Here is an 18,459-nt window from a genome sequence, read left to right as displayed (position 1 = left end):
CTTGGAGGTAACGGAAAGAGGGGCACTCAACAGTGTACTTGGGCTTGGCTGGAACTATGCCGCAGAAATTCTCCACGCCTTAACTGAAACTGCGCCCATTGGAGATGTCATCAAGACTCGCGCGACGGCCTTTTACGAGGAGCTTGAAGGCAAAAAAGAAGAGCACTTGCGGTCGATCGGCGGCTTAAAACCTGTCTCCTGGGAAAGGCAAAAACCCCCAAGAGCAGCAACGGGACGGGACGACGACCAACCACCATTGAAAAGGAAAAGGAGTTGATTGGACCTTCCTTCCTCGACGGGCTAAGAAGCCGCAAACACAGCAGCTGAATGATTAAATCATCGGGCAGCTGCAAGCCAAGCGTCAAGAGGGAACGTTTTGGCAAAAAAAAGAAGACGGACGTTGGAAATGTTGGAAAGGTGTTTCGGCAACGATTCTCTAAAAAAAACGGTCGTTTACCAGTGGCACGAGCGGTTCAGAAGTGGTCGTGAGTCAATCGAAGATGATGAACGCAGTGGCAGACCATCGACATCGAAAGTCGGTGAAATAATTGATAAAGTAAAAGAAATGTTGGTCAATAACCGCAAATTAACCATCAGAGAAATAGCGGAGGACTTGAACATTGCCTATGGATCCGCCCAAGACATTGTGGTTAATGATTTGGGTTTCCGTCGTGTAGCAGCAAAGTTGGTGCCAACTCAAGACCTCAATTTCATGCAAAAAAGAGACCGTGTTGACGTCGCAAAAGACATGATTTGCGAGGCTGAATCCGATCCCACATTCATCAAAAGGATCATTACTGGAGACGAGACGTGGGTTTATGAGTACGACACGCAATCCAGACATCAGGCAAGTGAATGGCGTTCACCAAATGAGCCGAGACCAAAAAAACCACGTCGTTTTCAGTCAAAAAAGAAGGCAATGCTGACGGTTTTCATGGATTACAATGGTGTAGTGCATCATGAATTTTTGCCAGAAGGCCAGACAGTAAACAAAGAGTATTATTTGGGCGTTATGAGACGTTTGCGTGAAGCAATTCGCCGAAAGAGACCAGAAATGTGGGCAGAAAACTCGTGGATTTTGCACCATGATAACGCACCGTCGCACAGTGCTATCATTATTCGTAATTTTTTGACGAAAAATGCAACAAATACCATCCAACAGCCACCGAATTCACCTGATTTGGCTCCCTGTGACTTCTTTCTGTTCAATCGAGTTAAAAAACCATTACGGGGAACGCGTTTTAGCAGCCGAGAGGAAGTAATGGAAAAATCGCAGGAAGCACTGATGGACATACCGAAAACCGACCGTAACTTTTGCAAATGTCAAGTTATGACACTAAGATTTAAAGGGAATATCAACAACAGATGTACCAATTTAACAAAAAAAACAGAACTCAAATCGGAACGATGGGAGCGCCACATGGTGGTTATTCCGGGAACTTTTTGATCAAGGTAGTATAACTTGACCAGCAATTTAAGACATGAAAAGAGAATATGACGTAAATGGAAAGAGTATAGGTCCAGACGTACTTGAAGGCGAGATAGAATAGACATTAAGGAAATTTGTTAGCATATAAGGCCGTAGGGTTAGATAAAATTCCAGCGGAACCACTTAATTGTGTGGGATAAAATGAGAGGAAGATTATTTGTTGCTTAATTAGCAGCATTTTCAAATGTGGACTTGAAGAAAAATAGAATAGGTGAAATTGGCAGAAAGGGAACAAACGAGGAAGTGATGGGCATCATGAGGGAGAAGAGGGGCTTGTTGGGACAATCCGGAGGCAAAAGAGATGAATGCAGAATATTTTGTGAAGTTAGTTGAATTCCGAACATTTAGGTAAATATAGACCATTCTGATTGGTAATGGACCGCTGAAGACAAAGACAGAGTGGAGAAGGTTAAGCATGCGAGGAAGGGGTTGGAAAAGAATAGGTAAGTTGGACGTGATAAGAAAAAAAAGGAAATAAGCAGAATTTAAGGTTTTTTGTAGTGTCTAATGTCAGGTTTTGTTTATAGGAGTTGCGAGGAAATGTAACGTCGTGTAGTTATATTGGGTGTGTTGTATTTGGTTTGTGTTGGGTAAATCCAAAACTTACCTTATCCGGAATAATACCAATAATAATGCCTTCAGTATGGATCGCAGTGTTTGCTGAGGAAATCCCTTGAAATATCAGTCATCATGGCCGAGGAAACCTGGGTACTTGTTATTTGGCAAGAATTTGGGAGGGTTTAGAGGATTGAGAGAAATACAAGGTTGGCAGAATGTTTTAAAGGAAGGCATTGGAAAATGTTTCCTCGGAAAAATGCATTTTATGTACATGGTCCTATGTAAGAATATACAAGAGTGTATCTAAAAAAATAACTCGAGGGACGAATTGGGAGGTAACTCGCTTGATAATGGAAGAGTTAATTAATCTAAACGTGACTAAAGACCTCGTCCTTAAGAATTGTTTTACTGGGCTTCATCATATCATCGATTGTAATTCATTAAATTTTTAAAATCATATCCAATATCCTTATTGATAAATACTATTTTGGCAGATTCTGACGCGATACCCTTCCATCATGAATGGACATGATAAAATGCAAAAGAAGCACCTCTCCTAATTAATTGGAGCACAAACGAGCCGAAAATCCATGAATTGCATTGATTTGACATTACATTAATTGATTCCGTGCTGTAACATCAATGTTTACCATTTTAATATAGCAATGATTCAGCAAAGGGATTAAATAAACGTTCTGCAGCAATAAACATTCCCCTTTAATCCCCGATTCATCAACGTGGGGGAGTTTCGCTGTTTGATCATCACTTTCTGCAGAGAGAAAATTACTTCCGTAGAACCTTGCGGGAGATATGAATTCGTTTTTTTCTACCTTAATGAAATATATGAAACTCTCTACAGTCGTTCTGGCGTCATTTCATTCACTTAAATGCGAGTAATGATGAGGTCAGTCATTCGATGAAGTTCCGGAGCACTGCCAAAATGCCCACTTTGCAATGTGCTCAGTTAGGAGATAGGATGAAGAGAGGTGAAATATCCATTTTCTCGCTGGAAACAAGAATTTTCTCAGCGGGCTCCCATTATAGGGTGTAATAAAAGGAAGCCCTAGCATTTAAGGAGGTTTTGCTACTGCTTATGTGAACGTTGAAAGACCCTGGGTTAAACGAGTATACTAACTTCTTTAGAGGACAATCGGATCAACTCGCCGAGAGATTTTACAATGAGCTTCCTCATGTCGCCATTAGTTTTTAAATGAAATATAACGCCGATGGGAATTATTTATGAACTGAAAACTGCGCAGTTAATATTATTATGGAGCACTTACTATATTGATTTTCACTGATGCATGGAGGAATGATGGATAATATGATGAGAAAAGGGCTCCTTCAGAGAATTACGAATGGTTACACGTACGAATTCTCATTCATTTACGTCAAATTAGAATGATGAATTATAGCCTACAGTATTTACGTTTCAGTAAAAGATTTTCCAGTGAAAAAGATAAATGTAATTAATTAAAAGGAAAATTATTCTAAGAAGACAGTAATGAGGCCAACTGGATACCGTAAATGGATATTCCTTGGTGTTAGATGTAATCAAGGCCTCTTAAATGAAAACCCTGTCTTTATTAACCATTAGAGCATCTTGTTACGTCCAATTTGATTACCTTTGATAGCTGTGGACGAAGGACATTCCAACGAGAGTCCCGTGTCACGCACGGTTGAGTAAACATAAAATCCAACCGGAATACAACGACCAAAATGAATATTTGTATTGAACGAGCTCTACGGAATACAACACCGGAAAACAGATTCTAATTAGAATTTTCAATTACCTCTCTGTATAAATTGGTTTTCAGGAGCTCAGTGGGCGAAGCCATTCAGCGTCATGAACAGGCATTCTATTAAAGCAACAATCGGACGACGTAACACCCGTGCAATTGAGGGCTTCGAACCCAATACCCCCGGTGAAAATGAGTGTCCAGCAGACTTATTCAACCGCGGACAAAACGCCAGCTTGGCTTTGTTGATGGGAGAGAAAGAGAGATAATCGCCACTTTTGTTTCGGACATTTCAGACAGAGTATCGCCGATGAGCACTCTTTAGAGAAGTGAGTATGGACAGGTGCCGCCCATTCACTATCAAATGTAATAATTGTTTAACAATATAAATTATGGCGGTTATGCTCCGGGATAATTTATTCGAACATTTTTTCTCAGTAAAGACCAGACGCAAATGCATTGAGTTAAAATAATTGTGGATTCAACAAAGAATCATTAAGAGAAATCGTAGATGGAAAATCTTCACGCCATGGAATTCACTTGGACAACATATTATCTTTAGAAATTTGAGAAATAGATTTATAGAATATATCGGAGAAAAACACAATCTTGTTTGTTCAGATGTTATTGAAAGTATTCACAAAAAAATGTCTTTGCGATGAATGACTCGCGTGATTTAATTATTTTAATGAATAGAATGATTTTTAAGTAAGGAAACAAAATAAATCCAATAAAAGACTTGGATGAGCACATAAGGGAATCTTCTTACTCTATGACCAGAATTAAAAACGATATGGAGAACAGGTGTAACATAGTGAGTAAAGTAGATCATGTGAAGAAACTGTCTATAAAAGGATGCAGCTAATGGCTGCAAATAACACTAGCATCGAAGTCAATACACGACCTAAAATACCTAAATATCATGTATATTTTTCCTTATCAGTGAAAGGTTAATGATAGCAATAACAGGGAATTTAATATTATCCTTAGAATAAAATAAATTATGATCGCTCGTATTATGAACATACAACAGATTGCTGAAATCATAAGCTTTATTTGATGACCTTGTGTAAAAGGAGAGGCATATAGAAGGAAATTACAGAGAATTCAGAATCCTTATTCAGAAGTGAAATGATTTTCGGAAGAAATGCATGAAAGAAAACGTAAGTTTAAGGAATTTATGAGGTAGAGTGGATTCAACGATAAAATGCTTGAAAGAAGTTACGTTTAGACTTCAGCGTACATTGAATGTGTTGTATTGCAGTGAAAAGAAAAACCTGAATAGATAAATCTGAGAATTGCCAACCTATGATAAAAACAGAAAAATGCTTCAAAGCGGAAAATCATGCCTGCTTTGAGACTCAAATTTGTCGGTCTATCTGTCCGCGATATAGCTGTCTCCTCGAGGTTTCTGGGCACTTTGAATATCCGGTCGTCGACCTAGAGTTTTAAATTTGGCATATATCTTCGATTAAAAACTGATCGGAAAACTAGTAGATTCAAAAACGCTTATTTGAGAAGTTGTTTTAAACCCCACTGGAAAAATTTTAGCTTCAAAAAAGAATCATCACGTAAAATTCAGGGGTTTCCTTCATTTTGTCTTCTTTTTTGCGTTCAGGCTACCGTCCTTGGACTTCTATTACAATGCAGCCAACATTTTACATCTTCTTATTTTGTTCGCATTTATGCACACCTCCCTCGAAGGTATGGTTAAGTCATTATCACCCGCGTTATATCAAATATTTTTCTTTGAATGGATAACCACGGTAGCATGATTACCATTTGATTATTTACGACTGAATAATACCAATACAAATGCATAATTCATGAGCTCTGAGGCATTTTTCGTTTGAATACTCGTACATTGACTTTAAAATCAAATTAACTGTTTCATCCTCACGCTATGTTCTCTTAATATTTGATGGATTACATAGAACGAAGCAATTAAATGATAAAAATAAAAAAAAATATTGGGAGGTTTTCTTTACGATCACTGTTTGTTTTCAATGTACATAAAGTACATGAGGATTCATCCACTGGGTTGTTCCACCAAAAATGATCCTGGGGCTACCTTACTTCAACGAAATTTCCCCCTGGGTCAGGCGGATAGGGAACTGGCAGTAAAGCGAGTATCCTCCACCCGACTTGGATCGTGTGGCACCGATACATTCCTTTTCCTCGTATCCGTGTACATTTCCAACGATCGAGAAAATAGCTCGGGGTTATCTCACGGAAAGAGTATTTCTGCCCTCACGCCGAGAAGCGATTCACATTTTGGGAAAGAGATACTTCAATCAAATTGTAATACTATTCATTTATATATATGTATATATATATATATATATATGTATATATATATGTATATATATATGTATATATATATATATATATATATACATACATACATACATACATACATACATACACACACACATACATACGCATACAAATATTTGCTAGTCTAGCGTTTTTAAGGCAGGTTTTTAGATAGGCTGTCAACCTTGCCTAACGAGACAAAATTCGACTCATTGCCATAAATTGTTCTTTAATACCGCATACAATCTACCTTCTTTCATTTTCTAGAAAATATCCATTCTTTTCTTTACCTTACTTCGACAGCCTAAAACCCTTCATTCTTACCAGTCTTAAGCATTCCTCCAACAATGAAAATACTTTGCATCTATCTTCTTTCTTGCTGCATACTTTGGATTTCAACCAACGACGATCTTGTCTTCCGCACCATGTCCAGAACTTTTTCGCTTGATTTCATATGCGTGAACTTTATCTTTTTCGTCCTTCTCTACGCCGAAACCTCAAAATCCTCTCAATTAACGCGTCTCATTTTGCTTCAACGATGAAGTTACCGTCATGTACACGCCGCGTCACATACCATACCTAGGTTTTCTGCTTATTGTACATGAATTATGTTAAAGCATATATGTATGTACTAATACACATATTCATATTATATATGAATGTATACATAAATAGAGAGGGGAAAGAGGAAGGGCTTCAAGGAAGCGCCCGCGTGATAAACTAGCCCATCAATTGTCCCTTTCCCCATCACCTCCCGTCCACCCTCCCCATTGAAGGCCGTCATCGTTACCTCCTGCCTTTTCCCCCTCCCCCCAATCTCTCTCTTTACCTCCTCCTCCCTCCTTTGACCCTCCAACACGTCCAAAGCATCATGCTTCGTCGAGATCTTATTTCCTCCCGCGAAGCACGCGTCTTATATGATGGGTGTGTATAGACATTTCTGAGTCCGACTCAACTCGCCTCTTGGCTCCATTATTCAACACTATTTTTATATAGACCGGGTAATAATGCCAAAGTGGCCCTTCTCCCTCTTTTGCTTTTGAAAATAAATGGGAGCCATTCAGTGCGCTTCGATCCTGCTGGCAGGATAAAGAATGCGGGAGATGGGCCAATCCCGAGACTCAATCCTTCTTCATGTGATCATCGCAAGGAAATATATTCGGGAATGTTTTGTGTTATTCTTCCCAAAAATCACCAACAAGCGAAATGCGCGATGAAGCAAATGAAGGTTGAAATGTTGATTAAAAAATTTATGAATCTCTTCTCACCGATATTACAATTCCTAAACCAATATTTTACTGTTAGAATGTATATAGTATGCTTCGAGATTCGTGATACGGCCACGACAGGTGCCCGTTTATCACAGCTTATGTTAATTCATAAAAGCTTGGATTTGTCTCATACAGCATTTTTCGAATGTCAGTGAATTTATTTCAGCACTGAAAACAACAACATTTCAAGAGATAAGTATAGAAATTAAATGTATTTTTCTAGTTATTTAAATATTTTCTTTCATTTCACATCGATGTTTAAATACTTGCAAATGTACTTGTAGCTTTTTAAAATATAGTAGATCTTAGATCTCTGTAGTTCCTGCCATTAAATTAAAATTGTCAATAAATATTTTTGCTCAAAACGTGGGTTGCGGCAGCGTGCGCAGAAGGGTTTGGGCTCGAACCTGCCTGGATCCGCCATCGGTGCAGAGATCTTGGTAGTAGTAGACAATTTTCCTAGTGCTTAGGTTCGACTGACTCGTGTGCAACTGCTGCTCACAAAAAACCCTTCTCCACGTCAGCTCGTCAAATGAAAGAAGCATCACGAATTTATTAATTGTATATACGCGGTTTTTATTCTTGTATTGAGTAGATTATATTTTCAGTATACATACGAGTCTATAATTTTTAAAACAAATGTTTCCACCGTACAATCGCATGGTGATTAGATATTTAGCTATTTATATTGTATTATAAGTGTGATAAATATTTTAAATCAATATGGTTCACTTAAAATCGTTTCATGAAAACCTCAGAGTGCCGTCTGGCATGAAAATTGGTAAACACTATTGCTGACTATATTCATTTCGACTGTTTCCTCTTGAGACTTCATATATTGCATACTTTGTGACGTGATACTAAAAATTTTATATTTTATGGAAGAATTTCCCATTCGCTGATTTTAGACAGTATACTTCAGGAGAAGAGAATGGACCTATTCGTCTGAGAATAAAGTTTCCTCTGCCCCCCAACGTAAAAACTAACCTACATCACCCACGGTGCCGGTGCGAGGTCGAAAACCTCACATTTTTGGCAAGACGAGGAGGGGATGCAATGGGGACATGTTTCGCTACGCGGAGAGACCCCTTCGCCATGGACCTTGTCAAATAAAAGAGGAAATAAAGACGGGGGTGGGTTAGGGCAGGGAGGGTTGGGTGGGAACAAGGGGCCTGCATCCTTCCATCCGACCGCCCGTGTCCGCATCCCCTATTCCCCCCCCCCCGAAACTCTCTTTTCATGACCGGTCTCCTTTTATAGACCCATCCCCTCTCCGCGTTCAACTCACCACCAAGACCCTTACACCCCCTTCCTCGTCCCGAGATCCGTCTCTCCCTCAACATCTAGAATCTTTGGGAGCAATCCCACCTTCCGCAAACCCCTTCATCCAAGACACCACCACCACAAACCGGTGGCCACCTCCCATCATTCATTCTCCTCCTTTCCCCATTTTACTTCCTTCCCATTTTACTTCCTTCCCATTTTCCTCTCTCTCCCATCCCTCCTTCCCTCACCCCAATCCTCCGTCACGTCCACCCTCCTACGCCCTCCCATACTCTGGGCATCTTTTTCCTCTCCCGCCTGGCGCCTCGCTTATCCTCACGCCCACTAAGACTGTGGAATCGGAATGAAAGTAATTTTCCTTTCTCTCAACTTTTTACGCCATCCATACGGCTCTCTAGGCACTTACGCACGTACGTAGTGAGCATGCGATTTTACGCATTGTCGTTTGAAATATGTGTATAGGCACACATACATTCATACATATATATACACTCGTATAAATGGGGGCGGAAGTAGAGACCAAAGGTAGCGTGCCTATAGAGCCGAAGGTCGCTCGTTCGATTCCCATGATCGTAAAATATTCTAAGCTGGAAAATTTTCGCCGGTCACGGGAATCATTGTTAAAGGTTGTTCGAAACGAGACAACCACACATTAACAGAAAAAACACTAATATGGTATTTTGGAACGAGGCAACGAGAAAAACAGACTCCTAATAAAAGCTATCCTGAACCCATGGCGAAAGGCAGAAGTTTCACCATTAGGCACTAGTGGCGCAGACCGAGTGTGTCCACCCGGCATTTGTTATTATATTTTGCATTGCATGCATATGCATTATACATATGTATATCTACATGTATATTTATATATACATATATAGCATATATATGTATACGCTCCACCTCTTCCACCATTCATGTGTTTATCTTTTATGTGTGTTCCTATCCCTTTTCCTGATATCTATGTGAAGAGTATATGTATTATGTATGCGTGTATACACACACACACGCACACGCACACGCAAACGCACACGCACACGCACACACACACGCACACACACACACACACATATATATATATATGTATATATATATAGACATACATATATATGTGTGTGTGTGTGTATTTTTTTGTTTTTGTGTATGTTAGAGTGTTTGTATGTGTATACACATATCTGGGATGCATTAATACTACCTTGATCAAAAAGTTCCCGGAATAACCACCGTGTGGCGCTCCCATCGTTCCGATTTGAGTTCTGTTTTTTTTGTTAAATTGGTACATCTGTTGTTGATATTCCCTTTAAATCTTAGTGTCATAACTTGACATTTGCAAAAGTTACGTAGCCAAGAGTACATCTATCTCTGTGTGTGTTGGCGATTTTTTACAATTTCAGAAATGGATTTAAATTTGCAACAACATTTAGTGGCGCACGGACGTTGGAAATGTTGGAAAAGTGTTTCGGCAACGATTCTCTAAAAAAAACGGTCGTTTACCAGTGGCACGAGCGGTTCAGAAGTGGTCGTGAGTCAATCGAAGATGATGAACGCAGATGAAGGCAGACCATCGACATCGAAAGTCGGTGAAATAATTGATAAAGTAAAAGAAATGTTGGTCAATAACCGCAAATTAACCATCAGAGAAATAGCGGAGGACTTGAACATTGCCTATGGATCCGCCCAAGACATTGTGGTTAATTATTTGGGTTTCCGTCGTGTAGCAGCAAAGTTGGTGCCAAAAGACCTCAATTTCATGCAAAAAAGAGACCGTGTTGACGTCGCAAAAGACATGATTTGCGAGGCTGAATCCGATCCCACATTCATCAAAAGGATCATTACTGGAGACGAGACGTGGGTTTATGAGTACGACACGCAATCCAGACATCAGGCAAGTGAATGGCGTTCACCAAATGAGCCGAGACCAAAAAAACCACGTCGTTTTCAGTCAAAAAAGAAGGCAATGCTGACGGTTTTCATGGATTACAATGGTGTAGTGCATCATGAATTTTTGCCAGAAGGCCAGACAGTAAACAAAGAGTATTATTTGGGCGTTATGAGACGTTTGCGTGAAGCAATTCGCCGAAAGAGACCAGAAATGTGGGCAGAAAACTCGTGGATTTTGCACCATGATAACGCACCGTCGCACAGTGCTATCATTAATCGTAATTTTTTGACGAAAAATGCAACAAATACCATCCAACAGCCACCGAATTCACCTGATTTGGCTCCCTGTGACTTCTTTCTGTTCAATCGAGTTAAAAAACTATTACGGGGAACGCGTTTTAGCAGCCGAGAGGAAGTAATGGAAAAATCGCAGGAAGCACTGATGGACATACCGAAAACCGAATATAGTATAAAAAATGTTTCGAGGATTGGATCAAGCGCTGGCATAAGTGTGTTGCAGTCGATGGGGATTACTTTGAAGGGGACAATATAGATTTAGATGAATAAACTTGTATTTTTAATTTTCTGAATAAATTCCGGGAAATTTTTGATCAAGGTATATGCTGAGAAAGAGATACATCGCATGTATTTGAAATATGCGGAGCACGACCATCTGGTTTATTTGCACATTCGCACTTTCGACTTCACCAATACTTCTTTTGTGGTTCTCTTATATCATCTTCCACTCTAAACGACATGGCCCCTTAATTCACATCAAATGTCATTCCTCACTCACCTTTTCACGCGTGGAAAGTAATTGTGAAATGAAAACGTTCTCATTCTCGTCTCAAAGAAAATAATCATCAACAGATTCCATGTAATCGGTGGATGAGTATAGTAATATACTCCTGTAAGTTTTCAACCTTCGAAAGATTAACTTTTACACGCATTGTTTCCACTATGAGTTTGCAAATGGAGCAGTCATTGACGATTTATTTCCATTGGAGTGAGGCCAATAAATTCGACCAATCCATTCGGTACGGACGGGTACACTACGTAAACAGCGTTCATTTTACTTATCGTTTCCATCAGATTACGATGGAATGATTCATTTATTTATTCATATAACTTTTTGCCCTAACCAATCAACCAATTGAATTGTTTAATTAATTACCAGCCCATTTCAACAGGAATAAGCTGGCTTCAGTGTTATTACAATAGAAACATTCCTGGCCATAATGGAACAATTTCAGAGCATAAAAATCATTCACCTCGACCGGAATTACTGGCAATAGTTTTTCACGTGCAAGAATGAACCAGTTTCAGTTATTGTTGTGCTAGACTTCTTTTAACTCGCAAATTAAAGTTCTGCTGCTTCGTGCATTCATATTTTGCGTTTATTTAATCGATAATTCATACAAAATTGGTCAATTTGGTAAATTCAGAAAGAGACTGATGTGGCGAAGCTATAAATTATCGTATCCTATGCTACAGGTATGAGGTAAGTATGCGAAATTGTAATGGGGCTTAATGCACGTAGCGTCTGATGCCAGGTTTTGTGCTTTGTTAGGACAGGCGAGTAAGTGTTTTATCAAAAATCTACCCGATGCCCGGCACAATACCAATAATAATAATATTTTAGATATTTTTCGACGCAAGCAATGGTGAGCTAATAAAACCCATGTTTTTGATACTTCTCGGTGTATTTGATGCAGCCGATATTCATTGTTACACCATACCCTGACAATATTGATTAATACAAGTATAATTTTTATAGCTGATAATCATCCCCATCCTGATTGCGAAAGATATTGTTTTTATATTTTCACAGGTTGTTTTCATTTCTGCAAACCTGTTTCCACGTAGTTCCCTAGCAGGCCTCTACATGCAGTTTATATGTTACGTTAAGGAGGAAGGAAAGCGTTGATGGGCATTGCAATGAATCAGTGGAAACGTCAAATACCTCTCTTTTTCCTTTCGTGAATGCTTCCTTGAACACGATTTTGTCTCTTTCACCCTTTTCTCATCTTTATTAATTTCCAAGTTCCGATTCTTTTTATACCGTGAATGTTTACGCAGCTAATGCATTTTTCATTCGCTTCGGTGGGCATACAATGGATTTCCTATGGACATGAAAGAAGGAAAAATAGAACGGTGGGGGCATCTTGAGGAAGATGGAGGGACAAATACGTAAATCAAGTAAAGAGGAGAGGCGAGACGGAAGCGCTATCAGAGCGTAAAAGAATAAGTATTGGTGAGGGGAGAATGGAAGGACGCAGAGTCAACTAATCTTCTTCAAATTGGCAAATTAATAGAAAAACTACGTTTCTCTGACGCTCTCACGTAGGACTCAGCGTACGAAAGCCTTTCACATTATAATTTAATAGGCTTACAGATTTTTTATCAGCACATCTGTCCTCTTTTTTCCGCATTGAGGACAAATATTCCCGCCGAGTAAACTCATCAGTTTATTTGAACTACAAAATGTCGGGTAATTTTTTAATGAGTGCATGTTGTGAAGGCAAAATTTTTCCTATGGATTGTTTCACAATCGAACTCTTGTTTTACTCTATTTAACAACTGTAGTGTCAATGACTCCAAATTAGTTTTAAGATAATCCGATCAATACCGAATTAACAACTAGAACGGTGAGTACGCCGAATGTTTGTCCAGTTAATACGTACATTAGCTTACTACTAGTTAAAAAAAATTGGCAACATGCAGTGATGCTCACGAGTAGCCTCTCTCAATGGCTAGTTAAACGGACTACAATACGGTTGCAGGCCTCCAAATAAACTTTCGTTAACTCGAGTGAAATCCTCGCACAAAAATGCTCTCATTTCTATAACTGAGCGAGCAAGTGCACTGCCACACCCTGGAGGATAAGGCGAATCGAAAATGTTACGTGAATAATCTTCCATTTTTCACTTTAAAGTGCTATAAAAAAGTTGCTCTGAAAATTCTGATAATGAGCCATCACTGCCCCAAAAAAAAACTAAAGCGCGCTTTTGTCTTCCTCTCATGCCTCTCCGCCTTATCTTGACACATGATTTCGACCTGTATACATACCGCCCGCCCTTCGCACATGACAGCTTTTGTTCAGCTATTTCATTCATCCATCCCTCTCCCAGCTGGAAAAGTCTGGCTTAATCGCCCTTCACACGCATCGATTTAATGAACACGATAATCAATCTCCTCTCTTGCTCTCTCTCCATCGTTCTCTTTTCTTCTCGCCATACGTCTTCCCCCGCAATCGCTCTCCACTCTTCTCCCTTTGACCGACATATTTTCCTCTCGATGATTATAACTTCTCAATCTAAGTTCTCCCGCATTCTGTTTCTTCTCTCTCTCTCTCTGAACACCCATGCATAACGGGGAATTCTGGCTCTTCCCATTTCATTGAAAAATCAGTAGGGATCAACGATGATAGTGCAATAGATCTTCCGAACGAGCGGCAGGATTCTATTCCCACGGGCAACATGAAGGGTAAATTTATTGGTACTCCTGTCTTGTATACGACGTCACGTGGAGATAACAAATCAATTACGGGATCCCCCTCTGAGTAATCCAAGAGTATTCTCTCAATGCACCTGCATACTGATCACGAAGAGCCCTCCAAACTTTATCCTCTTCCTGGTACCTGCTTTACTTTCAATATCCAAACTCCCTTGAAAAATTAAGGATAATGATCTCGGAGCGTCGTCAAAGTGATTACCGAATTAATTGGGTACTCCTAGTTTTCCACCGCATGGCTCATGCATGCGTCTAATTTTCCTTGGGACAGCTCTCCACGAGTAACTTATAATATTGTTAGTTCCCAGGATATTTAGAGTTTTCTTTCCTTTCCTTAGATTTTGGTTCACAGAATTACAATAAAATACCACATAAGGAAAAATTACGTTGATATGAGAAAAATTAAGTTTAGGATAGTTAAAGGAATCGTATCTTTATGCATTTTATTTCTGTGTCTAATTACCTCTACATTCCAAGATCAATTTCTGTTGTTCCTTCAATAGTTTGCAATTCATTTACTCCCTCCATATTTTGCAGTTTCTCTGGTTTCTATTCATCTATCACTCGAACTTTTCTCTCACACTTCGACGTACATTTTCACTGAATTTTCATCGTATTTCCTTAAAAAAATAGCCCTTTTTCACCGCCTGGATTTCCATCCAGGTGATGAACAAGGGAAATAAGGTCTATTTAGATTCGCTGATATGCTTCCATCTTTGCCCTATCTTCAAGTTATCTCCTTTCTCGGTCAGATTTTATTCCACGAAAATGCATTGCTACTCTCATCAATTTCTCTTCAAACGTTAGAATTGACGGAATTGATTCAATTGCTCTTATTTGACCCTGCAGTTGATTCTACTTTGAGTATTGGAGGCTGTAGTTGATTGAATCGTACTGATAGAATCAGGGTCGTAATAGCAGAAAATTAAAAATCGGTCGGTTGACTGTGATGACAGCGTTGGGAATTGTTTATTAAGTTTATTAAGCAGAATTTCAGTTTAATCCCATTTAATGACTTTTACTCTTGATTATTTGGGGTTTTAATTGGCATCGGCGGATTCATTTATTCTGCACGTTTCTCCAAGTATTTTAACTTAGTGACTACATTTCCATCGTCTTGAAGTTATCCATTACCATATTACGGCGAAGTACACAGAAGTGTTACAATTAATGAAAGGACACTTTGCCTCCATTTAAGAAATCAAATTGTTCAGAAATATTAATTTTACTCGAACGTTAGGGTTTTACATTTTTTGCAGTCACATTGCCAACCATAATAACGCAGAGGCTTTTATATTTTTCCCTCTTTCTTATGTTTAAGTCAGTGATGTATTTTGCATTATTCCAACAAAAATCGTTATTCTTTTCATCGGTATACATTTTTCCTGACAAAGCCTTTTTTATTTTATTTCATTTCCTTTCCTTTCCGAAACGAAATGAATGTTTTCACTGGTGTCTGGTAGGAAGAATAAACCAAAGAGCCACATTCTCTTCCGGACATTTATCTATCTCCTTATGGACATTTATCTATTCCTTATCTATTTATCAGGCACTATACTCTGTTCTACCAAAACATTTTTTCCTTCCTCTCAAACGCGTAACTTCCCCTTAACGTTCCCTCCCACTCTCTCTCTATCCCTCTCTCTCTCTGTCTATATGCGTCACCAATTCTTTTTCCCCCAACCTTCTTTCCCGGAGTGCGACAGTGGGAACATTTTTCATTCTCTTTTCTCTCCCTTTAACTCCCCCTTTCTTTCTTATTGTCTCGCCGTCTCCTCACTTCCACACCCCTTTCACGCTCCCCCACTTTCCTTATTGCATTTCCTCCCATTTCCCTTCCACCCTGAGCCGCCCATCCCCTTTTCCGGATTCCTCCCCGAAACCAACCCCCACACCACGTCCGCCCCCACCCCCCACCAGACATTATACTACCCTTCCCTCGCCCATTTGCAGGGTGTGAGGCTATCTCCCCCTCTTCACTTCTTAAATGGATTCTCCCTCGTGCCCGCACCCCTTCCCGCCCCCCTTTTTACCGCCATACAAGCGACCGCGTTCGCTCACTACCATTTCTTCATCCTCCCTCCTCCTTCCTTCCTTCCGTCCTCCTAATCCAGCCCCTCCTCCCCCTACTTCCCACTCTGGTTTTATATTCTCGACACCATCTTTCTTCACCGCTCCCTTTTATCCTCTCACGCACACAGACGCACACATACACAGGCATATATCCTCCGCTGGAGGTACATTTGTGTCACAGAGGGTAATTTAGATGTTTGCCCACAGATTTCTTCCCTTTCTCTTATCCAACTCGCTCTCCTTCCCTTCCCTCTGTTTCCCCTTGCAAAACCATCCCCTTTGGTTATCGAATCATATTGCCAATCCGTTCCTTTTTCCCTCTCTTTTTCTCCCTCGAGAGAGAGAGAGAGGTAACGACGCCCATCGTTACTCAACTATTGTCCCTCACTCGTACTCCCTCCTCCCGTCCCCCGTGATTGAATTTCCCTCGCCGCTTGGATATTGTTTCGCGGTGTGCGGGCTTGAGCGCAAAATCCTCGGCTTCGCGCGACGTTCCGCCTTCTTACCAGCCTCCTCTCTGGGAGTTTCCATCCCTTTCTCGCCATACGAAATAAAACGCTCCGTCGCCCGATCCTGTTGTCGAGTGTGTGTGTGTGTGAGTGAGGGGGTCTGGGGAGAGGACACGGGGGGTTGGAGATGGGTGGGATGCGAAGGATTTACATTCTCTCGGTTCTCCACCGTCGCGCGCATCCTTAAAGAGCCGTGTTATTCGGGTCGTAATTCGCCCCTTCGGCAGCGCGGTGAAGGGGTAGGTGGGGATGGGTGAAAATAAATCGCGCGGGTTCGAAAATCCAACAGGTTTTGCCGCCGAAGGGAGTGCACGCGCAACTGCGGTGGCATCCTCAGGGGTTTCGTGTTACGAAGCAACAGCCGACCGACGAGGACCGTAATTATTACCTACTTCGCCGCTTTCCCTTTCGTTCATCTAAAATTATCCTATCTCTGTTGCACTTCCATTAAAATTTTTAATTTATATTTTACTAGTTCTTCGAAAAATTATTTTTACTCAACGGCTCCAAGACTGGCGGTATTAATGTCGTTGACAAAAATTAACCAAAATAGGTATTCTGAAACTAGACCGTTTTATTTTTTTAATAAAAAAAATTCAACTCTTTAAGATCGTCCTAAGTTCATCCACGTAGAGTCTCTACTTTATGCATGAGATAATTCTGCTGAAGCATAAAAGCTAAAAAAGTTTTTGGTTTAATTGAAAAGGTGAAATACTTTGATCGGCTTGGTTTTCCTTAAAATAGAACAACAATAGTTCCTCCAGGGATCGAAAAAGGGTAGTAACTAGAGATCCATGCAACGCTCGGGTCCCGAGCGATGGAACACCTCTATTCTTTATCCAAGTTTACAAGGCGTCTGCATTAAATAAATGCGAATAAGAGTTACTTGTCCAGCTATACCATTTCGTAAAATAACTCCTTGTCCCTAACAACTGCTGTTAAGTAAAATTGATTAGGCTGTTAGGAGGCCTTCATATTCTAACAGGGACGAATCAATCTTTTTCGGGCAATCATAACCTAGCGACGCCGCTGGAGTCAAAAGAATATGGGCCCTTGATCTGAACAAGAAGAACGACTTAAGGCTGTAAAATATAAAGTAGATTATATGCTCAGTAATAAAGTAAAGGTAAAATATCTAGACTATAAATTCTATGGTTTCAGAGTCAACTTCATAAAAATTTGGTTGCTCGACGATATTAAGTAGCTATTAGAGAGAAAATCAATGTCTAAAGCTGTATAAAGTGAATCTCAGCATTATGCTATCAGCAAGGTATTTGGGATATTTAGAGCTAATCTTTCGCCTATGGATCTATCCATAACGTTCTAACGCACTGTAAGTATATCATAAAAGAAAAATTAATCTGATATCACCATGCCCGTACGCACTGGGAGGGAGAAAACTTGGGGGATATTAAGACAAAACCTTAACTTTTCTGTGGTTCTACTGGCCGCAGTCTGAATTGGAAAGCACTATTAAAACCCGCGATTTGACTGACAGCATTCTTTGGTTGTTCTCATGGTCTAAAAAATGAAATAATAGAATCTATGTTATTTTATGTCTCCATTAAACTCTGCATTTTATTCTATGTCTAAATGCAAGTGATTTGGATATGTTGTTAATGAGTAAAATTTAAGACCTGTGCTTCAAAGCAGTGAACATATTTCGGAAGGGATAAAGGCATTAAAGTACAAACAACTGCCCAAAATATTTACCTGGGACCCATTTATTCGTTTATGGCAAGTGCATGTTTTTATTTAGTCAAAAATACATAAGTGCACATTTTGGAAATTTTAAAATTGACTTAAAACAAGGGTAACCTATTCTTGGT

The sequence above is a fragment of the Hetaerina americana genome, unplaced genomic scaffold (genome assembly GCF_022747635.1).
Source record: "Hetaerina americana unplaced genomic scaffold, ioHetAmer1.1.p SCAF_1, whole genome shotgun sequence".
NCBI lineage: Eukaryota > Metazoa > Arthropoda > Insecta > Odonata > Calopterygidae > Hetaerina > Hetaerina americana.
This window is presented reverse-complemented; position numbering follows the sequence as displayed.